The 14744-nt window shown below is 42.9% G+C and overlaps 1 pseudogene; it reads left to right on the top strand.

The window, feature by feature from the left end:
• Positions 1 to 10531: 10531 nt before the first annotated feature.
• On the top strand, positions 10532 to 14744 carry LOC112641960 (peptidyl-prolyl cis-trans isomerase A-like; annotated as a pseudogene).

Below are 14744 nucleotides of genomic sequence, written 5' to 3'. Positions count from 1 at the left end.
GTTCGCACAGCTGGAAAGCAATAGGGGTCAGATATAGATCAGGGTGCATGACCTCAAAACCAAAACCGTGGACTGAACCTCTACGCTACAGCTGCCTCTTGATGGAAAACTAAGTCCTCTGGTTCCAGGCTTCTAACTCCTCTCCATCACTCCCTAAGCTCTAACTTAGGAATGTAGCACACACGAAGCTTATGCTTTATGGAATACATACAGCTGCCATTTCCTCGTTCCACCAAAGCTCCCAAAGGGAAAGCCAAATATTGTCATTTGTGCTACCCCTGTGATTGGCCAGAGTCTGCAGCCCAGGAGCAGGTGCTAAGGTATCTTGAGAACAGACGGAGGAGGAAGGCAGGGAGGGAGAAAGGAAGGTATCTCACCTCTTCTGAGTCAGTTGTCAAGGTAAAAAAACAACTTCAAAACAGCATCTCAACCTCTTTCCTATTTTTTTTCTTTCCAAAAAGAATACGGTGGCCCTACTTCCTCTCTCCCAGCTGCATCAAAGCGCCTCAGAACTGACACTACAGCACCACCTTGTGTTCAAAGGCCATTATGTCACCCCAGTTGAAGCATGTAGATAGAAGTCCCTTTTTTCCAGTTTGATGAATGTTAAGGATCACACGCACACTGTCTTATATACACCACCCCTTTACAGAGTACCGGTGTGCGGGGGACACAGTGTGCTCTGCTTTCATTCCCTGTCAGTGAAGGACTCGTCACCCAGCTGTGGGGAGTGCACAGCTATCGATAGAGCCTTTTGGTGTCAGCCCCAGGAATTACTGCAGCTGCAGAGAGCTGCCTTGCCCAAGGTCACATCATTCCCAGGGAGACTCACATACAATGACTGACGGATGCAGTGATGTAAAGACTGGTGACCTTGGCCCAACTAAGCATATCTCTGAAGCGCCATTCTCTCTCCAGAGCTCCCCCATGGGTTGGCTGAGGCTGTTGCTGGACCTGCATTTCAAAGAGCTTTCCCTGTCCCCAGTCCTGCTTCCTGTCCCTGTTTTCCATAGGTATCTCTCTGGAGGGCACACCTTAATAACCGTCCTGCACACTAAACTCCATCACAGAATCTGTTCCCACAACACTGCCTCTGAAATGTGGAAGTATCTCTGTTTATTCATCTCTTCAAAAAGCATTTACTAAGCCTGTGTGTATTAAGGAATAAATTAGACACAAGACTGAATTCTCTATTTCTGTCATCTGGAGCTCTTTCTTATTATTATTCATTCATGAGAGACACAAAGAGAGAGGCAGAAACATAGGCAAAGGGGGAAGCAGGCTCTCCGAAGGGAGGATCCCAGAACCTTGGGATCATGCCCTGAGCTGATGGCAGATGCTCAACCACTGAGCCAGCCATGCGTCCCTGTAATCTGGAGCTTAAACTAGTTTAAATGCAGCTCCTGATTCCGTAACTGGTTAATAGGCAGGCAAGACTACCAATAAGACAGGTAAACTACTTAATAGTACTAAAACCTTCTCTGAGGTCCTGAAGTCACTAAAAGCAATAGAACATCAGGGCCACATTGATATTTTATCAATGTCATGTGACTTGCCGATCATGGGAAAAGGGGATAGATATTTCTCACACGGATGCAAAGAGTATATTTTGATTTTTTTAAGTTAGAAGTGAAAAGAAATGACCTTCCCCATGGCAGCATCTTGTTACGCTTCTTGGCTTTAGCCCCCTTCCTTAACCAAAGCAATTAAGGCCATTCCTGGGGAGGTATCAGATGCCACCAGTACTCTGACCCCTAATCCAGAGATGCAGGTCCTGGGAATTTCCCACCTATTTTCTGAATGTGAGCTCCTCAAATCTTCCATCATCCATTCCAACATTAGGGCACCAAAGCATCTTCACTCAGCATCTCAAATATCAATATGGTATAGACTACATATCACCTAGAGGGAGGAGAAAGCCAGGCAAAGAGTATGTTGTCTCCAGCAGCTCTCAATAGTTAACAAAACACAGAACCATAAAACCTCACTAAGTGGACACCCATTGTCCTTGTCTATCCAGTACCTGTACACCTTCCACATGTGGGGTCCATCAGCTTCTTCTAGGAAATACTCTCTTCTTGCTCTAACCACGTGGTTCTCGCAGGGCTGTTATATCTGTATGTGATTCCATCACCTCTATCAGCACCAACATTGGAGAGAGACTCCACCTAACAAAAAAAAGCGTGGATTCACCAATCCCTGGAGGAAAACCATAGAGAGAGCACCCTAGTCAGAAATAAACATGCAAAGTAGTAAGAGCTGGTTTGTTACAGTCTAAACAAGTCACTCACCTCTCTAGGTATTCTGTTTGCAACAGGAGTAAAAACGGTACCCATTTTATGGCCTGCATGTGTCAGGTGCTGTGCTTGAGCTTTATCTATCTAGCTTTATCTAGTGCTGTCCTTACTTCTCTCAACCACTCAGAGAGGCTGTTATTATTTTTCCCATTTTACAGATGAGAAAGCGCTGGCTCAGAGAGGCTAAGCAACTTGCCCAGTGTCATAGAGCTGGGAACTAGCAGGGCTCGTATTTGAACCTAGGTTTGTTTGCTCAACAACAAAGCCCCACTTTATTTCACATATTACCATCTCTCAATAGCCCCTTACAAGTTCTTAAAAGAGTATATGTGAAAATTCTTTCCTAGCACAGCACCTGTACATGATAGGTACTCACTAAATGTTAGAAGAGAAGGAAGCTGAGGTGGAACAGTAGCTGTGCAGTGGAAACTTGCACAATGGACTGCACAGCCCAGTCCACCACCATCACATACCCGAATCTGTCAGTAAAGATGATTAAGTTACAATAAACATGGAAGAGGCCGTGCATCACCTCTCACAGAAGGAGTGTGCCTGAGACTTTCTCCTCTACCACTCCAGCTCTTCAATTCAATGAACACCTCCGCTCTTTTTTTGTAACGCCAAATACTTGAATAAGCGTTCAAGTATTTTCATCACATCCCTCCGCTCCCATGATTGATGCTTTTAGAATAAATGATCTGCCCCTCAATCACTAATCGCCCGCATTTCAGGAATTTCTTCTGTGGTCACAGAAAAGTCAATGAGTCATCACTCACCCCCACCCCAACCTCCTTCCTTTTTTTTTAGTAATAAATTTATTTTTTATTGGTGTTCAATTTGCCAGCATACAGAATAAGACCCAGTGCTCATCCCGTCAAGTGCCTCCCTCAGTGCCCGTCACCCAGTCACCCCCACCCCTCCCCGCCCTCCTCTCCTTCCACCACCCCTAGTTCGTTTCCCAGAGTTAGGAGTCTTCATGTTCTGTCTCCCTTTCTGATATTTCCTACCCATTTCTTCTCCCTTCCCTCCCAACCTCCTTCCAAGGCAAAACTGAAGCAGCAAGGCCTGAGCAATAGTGTTTTATCGACAGGTTTATGCAAGCAAAGACAATGAAGCTTCTAACTGACCTAAGAAAGAAGAATAGTGAAGAGAGTAACATTCATGGTCCATACCCAGCATATCTGACATCTGGTGGGGATCATTTTTTAACATCTCCTCCCTCCATAAAATAAATTTAATTTCAGTAATATGAAATAAAACAAATAACTGGGATGATAAAACAAGAAGTGCAAGCAGTAAAAATGTTCTTTTTGGCCCTATGTATATATATTCATGCCAATAAAAATTAAAACTGAAATAATTAAAGTAGAAAAGGGAGAAAGTATGAGTTAACACTTTATATTTATGTTAGCTACTTTAAAAGAGAGGACAGTAAACATATAAAGAACTGCTTCCAAGAGACTGAACCGCATAATGTTCCAAGAATGATTGGCGCAGAGAAGGAAAGAACTGGAGCAACTCAAGCTCAGCTCTGTTTCTTCGTCTTTCAATCACTGTACTATCCAATTTTCCTTTTGAATCTACTGCTTAAGTGCATAAATACATGCCCAAAATGGGCTACAACAATTCCACATGGTTTTGAATTTACTTTCCAAACCCACATGTTTAGCTGAGTCGACATGTGCTGGGGACTCATAGAGTAACTGGAAGCTCTCCAAATTAATTTCCATGAAAATTACAATTTTTAATAAAAGGTAACAAAAATTTACTAGATGATGCATATATATGTGTCATGTTGAAATCATTTAAACTCCACAGTACCCACAGTGGTTGATTTTGGGTTTTTTTCTTTTTCAGGGACATGTACTTTGTAACTGACATTGTTTAGAATTGCTAGTTTATGGTGATAATAAAAAGCAAACCAATTTCCAGACAGCTTTATTACTGTTTATAAATACTCCACGGACAGTGAACCCCCTTATTGCTCACACAGGGAGCAGACGCTTCAACTGCTCCACCCTTGTCACACCACTGCTACTGGCTACTGTGATTAGATTCCTGCTTTGTCCACAAACCGTGCTACATACTTTAAATATGCTACTTCATTTAATCCTCACAACAATCTTGTTAGATGAATTAATATACTCAGGACGATACCAAACACACAGTGGGAACTCAATGCGTGTTCTCATCTTCATCATCATCCATCCCACTTACTCATTTGAGACTGAGGTACATAGAGACTAAGTAACCTACTCAGTGTGACCCAGCTGGTTAAGGACAGAACCAGAATGTGAATTCCAATCTACCTAACTTCCAAAGTGAGTTCCATCCACACCATTTGACTAAACATTTGCAGGCTGGGTATGGTGTAGCAGAAAGAGAAGCTGCCTGCCTTCAACAGAATTGAATAGATCCTGGATTCAATTGATCCCAAACACTTGTGTTCAGTTAATTCCCTCTCACACTAGTATTTCATAATATCTGACATTCAGTCATTCATGTTTCTTTTCAGTTTTTTCTTTTTTTAAGTTCATTTTAATTTAATATTTTATTTTAATTCGTTAGCTAATTTACAGTGTTATATTAGTTGCAGGTGTACAATATAGTGAATCACCACTTCCAAGCATCACCCCGTGCTCATCATAACAAGTGCACTCCTTAATCCCCATCACCTATTGAACCCATCCCCCCACCCCCTTCCCCTGGTAACCACCAGTTTGTTCTCTATAGCTAAGAGTCTGTTTCTTGGCTCGCCTCCCTATCTCTCTTACTTTTTTTCCCTTTGCTTATTTGTTCTCTTTTCAGTCTTAAGTAACAGGCAGAGCAACTGTTAGAGTTTAAATATTTCTGTGATCATTGAATAAATGTGTGTGCTACCCATAGACTGACAGCTGCAAGAGGGCAGGGTGGAACTACATCTGCTTTGTTTCCAGAGTGTTCCCAGGACCAAGCATAGTCCTAGAATGTTATCCATCAAAAATGCATGAGATGGACATTGCTGCTATGAACATTAGGGTGCATGTGCCCCTTTGGATCAAACTATGGAAAGAGCTGAGAGATATCCATCAACAGATCAAAGGATACAGAAAAGATGAGATAGATATTTATATATATATATTATATTACATATAATATATGTAATAGACTGTTACTCAGCCATCAGAAAGGATGAATACTTACCATTTACATTGACATGGAGAAAGACAATTATCAGATGGTTTCACTCATGTGGAATATATGAAATAGCACAGAGGATCATAAGGGAAGGGAGGAAAAACTGAAGGGGAAGTCATTAGAAAGGGAGAAAAACAATGAAAGACTCTTAACTCTGGGAAACAAACTGAGGGTTGCTGGAGAGGAGGTGGATAGGGAGATGGGGTAGCTGGGTGACGGGCATTAAAGAGGGCACGTGATGTGACAAGCACTGGGTATTATACACAACTGATGAATTATTGAAGTCTACATCTGAAACTAATGATGTACTATATGTTGACTAATTGAATTAAAATTTTAAAAATTCAAATGTATATGATGTATAAGTAAAGAACGAATGACTGGAGAGCTTTTTCAAGTATATTTTCAGATTAAATGGGGTCCTCACAACAGAACGGTGAGGTAGTCACTATTTTGCTTATTCTTAAATGAAGAAAATGAAGATTGAGAAAATGGAACTTCCATCCCAAGGCTCTTCACTTGAGTTACTTTCTTGTTACTTCCCTTAATTTCAGCCCCCTTTGGCCTTCCTTCAAACCTGCCTGGAAACTGCAGTAATCCAGCACCTGCCTCCTTTGTTTCTGTATGTTTAACTCCCGTTTCCCTTGCCTGTGTTCCCAGCTACACTGTGAGCTCTCTAAGGTCACGGATGGCATTTTGCTGTCTGTTGGAACCCCAGCACTTAGAACAATGTTTTATGGATGTATTACACATAACACATTGTGTGTGTAAAACACATGTATAATATGAACAAGCCTATGCATAATAAATAACAAAATAAAATGTAAAATATAAATAGTTTCATATTTAAATAAAATAATAAAATAAAATTTGAGTCTCAAGTCTGCCTTCCATAAGCCATGTATTCTTGGATAAGTCACTTTAACTCTCTGAGCCTAGTTTACTCATGTATGAAATGGGGATAATAATACCTCCTTGTTGGGGCACCTGGGTGGCTCAGTAAGTTGAGTGCCTGCCTTTGGCTCAGGTCATGATCCCAGGGTCCTGAGATCGAGCCCTGAGTTGGGCATCCCTGCTCATCAGGGAGTCTGATTCTCCCTCTCCCCTCTGCTCATGCTCTCTCTTACTATTTCTCTTTCAAATAAATAAATGAAACCTCTAAAAAATAAAAATACCTCCTTGTAAAGTTTCTGTAAGGATTAACAATCCTAGGATGGAAATACAAATCAAAACCACAATAGGATACCACCTCACACCAGTGAGAATGGGGAAAATTAATAAGGCAGGAAACAAATGTTGGAGAGGATGCAGAGAAAAGGGAACCAACCCTCTTACACTGTTGGTGGGAAGTGAACTGGTGCAGCCACTCTGGAAAACTGTGTGGAGGTTCCTCAAAGAGTTAAAAATAGATCTGCCCTACAACCCATCAATTGCACTGTTGGGGATTTACCCCAAAGATACAGATGCAATGAAACGCAGGGACACCTGCACCCCGATGTTTCTAGCAGCAATGTCCACCAGAGCCAAACTGTGGAAGGAGCCTCGGTGTCCAACGAAAGATGAATGGATAAAGAAGATGTGGTTTATGTATACAATGGAATATTACTCAGCTATTAGAAATGACAAATACCCACCATTTGCTTCGACGTGGATAGAACTGGAGGGTATTATGCTGAGTGAAGTAAGTCAATCGGAGAAGGACAAACAGTGTATGTTTTCATTCATTTGGGGAATATAAATAACAGTGAAAGGGAATATAAGGGAAGGGAGAAGAAAAAGACTGCTAACTCTGGGAAACGAACTAGGGGTGGTGGAAGGGGAGGAGGGCGGGGGGTGGGGGTGAATGGGTGACGGGCACTGAGAGGGGCACTTGACAGGATGAGCACTGGGTGTTATTCTGTATGTTGGTAAATTGAACACCAATAAAAAATTAATTTATTTTAAAAAATTTAAAAAAACAAAAAACACAATCCTAGGATGCCTAGAATTGATCCTGACACCTAATTAGAACCCAACAAATGATGAATACTTATTTTCCCTGCCCCATGCAGCTGCAGGCACAGAGGACCTTCTGACCTACCTCTAGTTATGGTGACAGGGGCATAACACTCATGACACTCATAGGCAGTTTGGCCCAACCACAGTAGGATCCACAGAGGTATTTAGGGACCACAGTTCATATAGTTACTAAGATTGCTCCTTTATCTCTGGGACACAAAAGGAATGAGTACTGTTACTGCAAGCACTTGCTCAGAATTCAAATTCTGTACACTTCCTCCTCAGAGGAAGAGACACCAGCTGGGGCCACCAGCTTTGGAGTTCAAGGTACAATGAGCTCAATGCCAAGTACTGTGGAAGCACAAAGTCCCTAAGCACTGGGGAAAGAAGTAGGGCTTTTATCTCCTAGTCTCCACTGCTTTGCCCTCTAGGCACCTCTCTGGCTTACACCACTTTTCCCAGAATGGAAGCTTTCCTCTTCTTTGAGTTCGCAAGGATGCCTCCCCTCACCTGCGCAAATGTAGGCTGCTTGCCTTAGCTGGAGATGTGCAGGTGAAGGGCACCGCACAGCACAGCATAGAAGCACCTTCCAGTGGGATGGTCAGCATCCTCTCACCACTTCCTTGAGGCTCTGCATCACGGAGTCTCAAGGCCCCTTCAGCTCACCTACTTCCAGTCTCTCTTGTTTCAACTTCCTCCTCCTATTTCTTTTGCCCCTTACCTCACCCCCCACAGCTGTCTCCCTCATCTGCTACCCCAGAAACTCCATATTTTTCTCCCTTTATGTCCAAAACCATAGAACTAAAGTTTTCAAGTCACTAAAAGGAGCAAAACACCTGTCATTAATATTACCTGCTCTCTTTAAATGTAGAGTGAATATATAAATAGCAAAATATTTTCTGGGGGCAAAGTTAATAAATATCACATCCCCCTCAGTTGCAGCAGCTCTGGGAATCTACCCTGACCCAGTTCTTATCACTAGCCTTCATGCACTTATGGCCACCCTCCCTCCAGGCGGTGGCCAAATGCTGGCATTTAAGTCTCCAATACTAATGTACCCCTCACTCAAAGGATACACGAGCTTCAATTCAATTCAGTATTTATAAATTGCCAGGTACTATAAAAAGAGATACAGAGACTATTCAGCAAAATCATTGCTCTTGGGGATCCCTGGGTGGCTCAGTGGTTGAGCGCCTGCCTTCAGCCCAGGGCGTGATCCTGGAGACCTGGGATCGACTCCCACATCAGGCTCCCTGCATGAAGCCTGCTTCTCCCTCTGCCTATGTCTCTGCCTCTGTGTGTGTGTGTGTGTGTGTCTTGTGAGTAAATAAATAAAATCTTTTTTCAAAAATCATTGCTCTTGAAGAACCTGCATTCTAGCAAGAGACAGGTATATCCCCAACTAGACTGGATATAATTGGTTTGCAGTCATTTTCACATGTCAATTACCACAATCTCATTTCTTTCCTAGACACAGTTCTGAAGTTTTATTCTTTTCTAGCTAGTTCCCGTGCCTGTCACTCTCTTTCAATATGAGGATGGCTACCTTGAGACTAGCTAAAAGAAAAGGCCTGAGTGGGAAAATAACACCCTTAATCTGGCATTTGCTTATGTCTTATTATTTAATGAAGAAATCTTTAAGTGCCTTGTAATCCAAATTTTCCCAGCCACATCTTCTTTTATTACATAGAACATCTCCCCTTCCATGGACCTCTGGAGCAAGAGCAAGAAATAAACTTCTACAGTATTGAACCATGACATGCCTGGGTCCATTATCTGCTATTACATGCCTAGCCTGCACATGCTAATTTTAAAACTGCCTGAAATACAAGATAGAATGGAGTAAATGGTAGGTAGAGATATAAGTCATGTGCTTTGAAGAGCACAGATGAAGAAACAATATTTTCTGCTTAACATTTATTGTTGAGTTTATCAGATTTTATTCTCACAATAACACTGCTGAGTATATTTTCCTCTCCTTTGTATAGCTCAGGAGAGTGATATTAGAATAATTAAGAAATTTGCACAACATTGTAAAGCTAACTTTAAGTAGAAATTGGATACAAATTTAAGTGTTGCTTCAAGACTCATAATCTTTCCATGACACCGTATCACCCCTTGTAGTGAAGGTCAAAGGTGACTTGACGCGGAGTTGGTATAGGAACTGGGCCCAAGACAATGAACAAGCTATAAAATCAAGTATCAGAGGCAGCCTAGGGTATTCCAGTAATATTACACTCTTATGCAAATAAACTTTGCAGAAGTGACCCAGAATTATATCATGGTGGCTTCAAAAATTGGAAACCAAAAGCTATTTAATTCATAAAGCCATTTTCTGGAGAGATAATTAATATTATTGAGTGGAGCATGCATTTGTCCTCTTCTTCTGGGTACACAAGTCATTGGGATGATAGGTCCATCCACCATCTGTCTGGGTAAACGATAACTGCCAAAAACCAGGAGCTGAAGCTCTTAGCAGAGTGAGGACACTAGTGTCAGCAGTTGGCTTGAGCCTCCTCTGTAGAACACACCAATTAAGAGAACTAATTAGGCTTCCACTAGATCCCAGTGGGATTCATTAAAGGAAAATCTTATAAAATATTTCATCCCAGAGCATGTATTTGGATAATCCAGAAGAGTGATTTAATTAGAGGATTAAAACTCATTGAAGTAGATTCCAGAATGAAATTGTTTCTGTCAAAACAACATGGAGATCACTATCCCAGGGCCAAAAAAAAAAAAAAAAAAAAAAAAAGACAAGCCACGTGTCCTCTGCTTCTTTTTTAATGGGCAGATGGCTGAGTTATTCATTTCTTAAGGTTCAAGCATACAAGAGTAATTTTCATTGAGTCTTTCTTGCTATGGTTAAACCACATCGATAATATAGATCTCAATTCCTCCCCACCCATGTGTTGCAAAACAGTAAAGTCATTGGGGACCTGAATCTTCCCACAAAATTCCTATTCAAGGTCAGTCTTGCACTGGAGTTCTATGTACCCCTTCCAAATTATGAGCCAAACACAAGCTATGTCACATAATGTTGAAGCCAGCCCAGCGCCTGGGATATTTTGGCATAACTCAAAGTCTAAACTGCTCCAGGCAATGGAAGAATATACTTTGCATGGGTCCCATATTGCCCCAAGATTCAAACTCTACCTGTGAGGGAGGTTGGGATCATAGTAATGGTCAAAATCCAAATTCTACTCTTTCCTGCCTCTACTTGTGTATGCAAACCTCAACTTCTGCAAAATAACTCAGAATCTTTTTAAGAATTCCTGAGACACATCTAACCTGTGCTCTGAAGCAAAGCCAACCCACTACCATATGAGTGCCACAGTGTCTCTTCTCTCCCCACTCCTCTTCTCCACTTTCCGAAAACTCAGACCCAGAACCAAAAGGGACTGATTAAGGAAATGTACTGAAATGGCAGATGCCACACTTACTCAAACCTGCCCCTCCCAACTAGCCACCAAGACCTCAGGGTCAGGTCTTCTTTATCCAGAACTTTTCCCCCTCAGGCAAGGTCTTTTTTAGGATTTCTCAGGCCCTCAAGCAAACAAGCTTCTGATGAGTCAGGCCCCTTCCAGGCAACAGACAACTTTCTCAAACTAATCCAGGCTGATGTTCCTTTTACACGTTAGCACAACATGTATCCTACCTTCATATCATTTATCAGAGCCCACACCATTTATTTACTGTGTAATTAACTGATTAAAATATGTGTCCCAGGCGCCTGGGTGGCTCAGTATCTCCCTTTGGCTCAGGTCCTGATCCCAGGCCCCTCAACCAGCTCCCTGCTCAGCAGGGAGTCTTCTCCCTCTCCCTCTGCCCCCTCCCCTGCTCATGTGCTCTCTCGCTCGCTCTCTCTCGCTCTCTCTCTCAAATAAATAAATAAAATCTTCTTAAAAATAAAACAAGTGTCCACGGGCGCCTGGCTGGCTCAGTCAATAGAGCATGTGTCTCTTGATCTCATGGTTGTAAGTTCAATCCCCATGCTCGGTGTAGAGATTACTTTAAATAAAAACAAAAATGTCCCCACTAAACTATAATCTCCAGGGGGAACTGACCCTGTGCATTTTGCTCACCATTGCATTCTTGCTACTCGGCACAGAGCCTGGCAAACGTAGACGTTGTTATGTGAAAAGGCTCAAGCTCAGAATGCTTCCTTTTTCCTTTCCCTTTCCCTCGATTGCAACTGCCCATGCTGTAGACAACTAGCAAGTCAGGCCAGGAATTACTGTAATGAGGAAGGGATTCCCCTTCTGCTACAAAATTGAGCTTCTGCCTAAATTATTAGGCTTTATCATCTCCTATGTGCCAAGCACCTCCTAAGCATATTCTCTCATAATAACACATAATAACACTATAGGTAGACCTTATTATTACCTTTATTTTATAGAAGAGAGGACCAAAACAGAGAAGTTAAGTAGCGTGCTCAAATAGTAAGAACTAGCAAGTGATAGAGCACTTAGAGCAGCTACATCTGCACGTGCTTTCATATGAAAGTTCTGCCACAGAATGGTTGCCCTAAATCTACTTGGTCACACCTGAAGTGGCCCTGCTGGACAAGTCTATACAGAATAAAAATTTTTAAAGGTTACGGTGAGATGATCCTTGGTGTTCTTAGACCCAAGACTAGGAGAAATGGTCACGGTAGTGACTGTGACCAAAACTCCAGCACGGCACCACGGAGTTTTCCTAACAGTCACCGTGGAGGTGCTCAGGGATAGGGGACCACCTCCCACACCACCTGTCAGGAGAACCCACTGTGATGGCCCAGTGTGGGGTGGGCAGAGCTGAAGCCAGTTAGTCCAACAACTGACTTCACCAAGCAACGCCACACAGATAGGCATGAATTCCGAGACTGCCGTGTCCATCTGCAGCAAACCACAGAAGGAGAAAAAGCTCAGAGGGTCACACGTGGAAAGTTTTATGGGTCCAACCTACAAAAGAAGTATATTGCTTCCACTCACATTCCACCATCCAAAATTCAGTCACATGGACAGGACTGCAAGCTAGGACTTAAGAGTGGAAACTGTAACTTTATAGCAGTTCAGGCTACAGAGGTTCCCAGTTTGCATCCAGCACCACACTGGTCTGCAGTCTGGTCTACCAGCAGAGAAGGTGGGGAATTACATGGGTTTCCATTTGGTGGTTGCCAGGGAGGACAAACTTAAGAGAGGAAGAAAACAAATCTGCTCTGGTTACCTCCAGGGCAATGACACTACCTACAAAAGATGGAGTCATTCACCAGTCTCACCACTAGATGGTTCTTTAAGCCTTTGGATTCCCCAAGTTTTGTTCTGAGACGCTTTTCAGGGAAGCAGGATAAAAGGATTTTCCAGTCATCTGAGCAGAGATATAAATGGTCTTATTCTTCCTAGCCTCACCCAAGAATGGGTCTGGGCTTGCCTTCACCTCGGGAAGATTAGCAACCGAGAGTAAAGAGAAGTCAGTGCTGTTAAGCAGGGCATAGAGGATCCACAGGAGGCAGAGACAGTGAGCCCACAAGGCCTGGCAAGAGCCCCAGCTCTGCCCTGAATGCTCAAGGGCTTGTCACCTCACACTCTGCTTCATCATCTGTGAAATGAAGACTATAACATGACTGCAGTTGAATGTAGCTTTTTCCTTTTTTCTTAAGACTTTATTTGTTTATTCATTAGATACACAGAGAGAGAGAGAGAGGCAGAGACACAGGCAGAGGGAGAAGCAGGCTCTTCACAGGGAGTCGGATGCGGGACTGGATCCAGGACCCCAGGATCACGACCTGAGCCAAAGGCAGCTGCCCCACCACTGAGCCACCCAGGCACCCTGAGGTTTTCTGCTTTTTCAAACACTTTCACAAACACCCTCTGTTTTGTCCCTGTGACACCCCACCAAGGACAGCATCAGGCATTGCTGGTCTCACTTTGCAGTAGGAGAAACTAAGAAACTAAAATGAAAATTAATTTGCCCAAGATCACAAGGTAACTTGTGACTCTTCCCACTGTTCTGTTCTTTGTACTCTATGAATTACTGCCAGTGCTTTGACTCTCTTGCTCTTCACTACAAAACCATGAAGTAAACAGGACAAGTAATGTCATCACTGTATTCTTTTCACAGAGGAAAAAATCTGAGGTTCAGGGAGGTTTAATCAGCCTGCCCATTTTGGCAGGACTAGGGCTATAATTCACATTTCCAGATTTCCTCATAAAAGAGGCTTTTTTAAAAACCTTAACACAACAGACTTTTATTGGCCAAAGGGGCTGATTTTCTCCACTCACTGCCACATTGAGGATAAATATTGATGATCTTTTTAGATGTTTAGAAAAGACCTTTTTCCCCTCTCCCATCAAATGTGAGCCTATAATTCTGGCCAATGTCAAAATTAGCCCTGCCTTTTTACATGCTTTAGCTGACCATTCTGTCAACTACGTGAATACAAAAAAAAAAAAAAAAAAAGTGGAAAACAAGAAAGGCGTTAACACAGGCTGAGGGAAAAACAGGTAATAGAATAGGCAGCCAGGCCTCCAAAGCCTCTTGTAAGAAGCATGTGGCACAGAGCAGTGGTTCTCAAACTGAGCTCCAACCCTGGCCCAACTGCCCCAGCCACTTCAACAAGTGTCGAGCCCTCCTCTCACCCCAGGTGATTCTGAAGATAAGCCAGGATGGAGGACCAATTCTACTCTCCAAGACAAGTCCGCAATTTGTTCCTATGTTTGAAAATTTACCTTAGCCAAAAGGAAATAAAAATCTCAGTGAAAAGAAATGATAGGTGCGGACCCCGCCTGCACCGCCCAGCCATGGTCAACCCCTCTGTGTTCTTCGACATTGCCTTGGTCAGGGAGCCCTTGGGCTGTGTCTCCTTCAAGCTGTTTGCAGACAAAATTCCAAAGACAGCAGAGAACTTTAATGCTCTGAGCAGTGGGGAAACAAGAGTTGGTTCTAAAAGTTCCTGCTTTCGTGGTATTAGTCTGGGATTTATGTGCCAGGCCCGTATCTTCACACGCTATTATGGCACTGGTTGGAAGTCCATTTATGGAGAGAAATTTGATGATGAGAATTTCATCCTGAAGCATATGGGTCCTGGCATCTTGTCCATGGCAAATGCTGGGCCCAACAAAAATAGTCCCCAGTTTTTTCTCTGCGTTGCCAACACTGGGCCATTGGATGGCAATGTGTGGTCTTTGGCAAAGGAAAGAGGGCATGAATATTGTGCAGACCATGGAGCGCTTTGGGTCCAGGAGCCACAAGATCAGCAAGATCACCATTGTTGACTATGGACAAATCTAA

The sequence above is a fragment of the Canis lupus genome, chromosome 21 (assembly GCF_003254725.2).
Source record: "Canis lupus dingo isolate Sandy chromosome 21, ASM325472v2, whole genome shotgun sequence".
In the NCBI taxonomy this organism is placed as follows: Eukaryota; Metazoa; Chordata; class Mammalia; order Carnivora; family Canidae; genus Canis; species Canis lupus.
The sequence above is the reverse complement of the archived record's forward strand: the minus strand, read 5'-3'. Positions and strand labels throughout refer to the sequence as shown.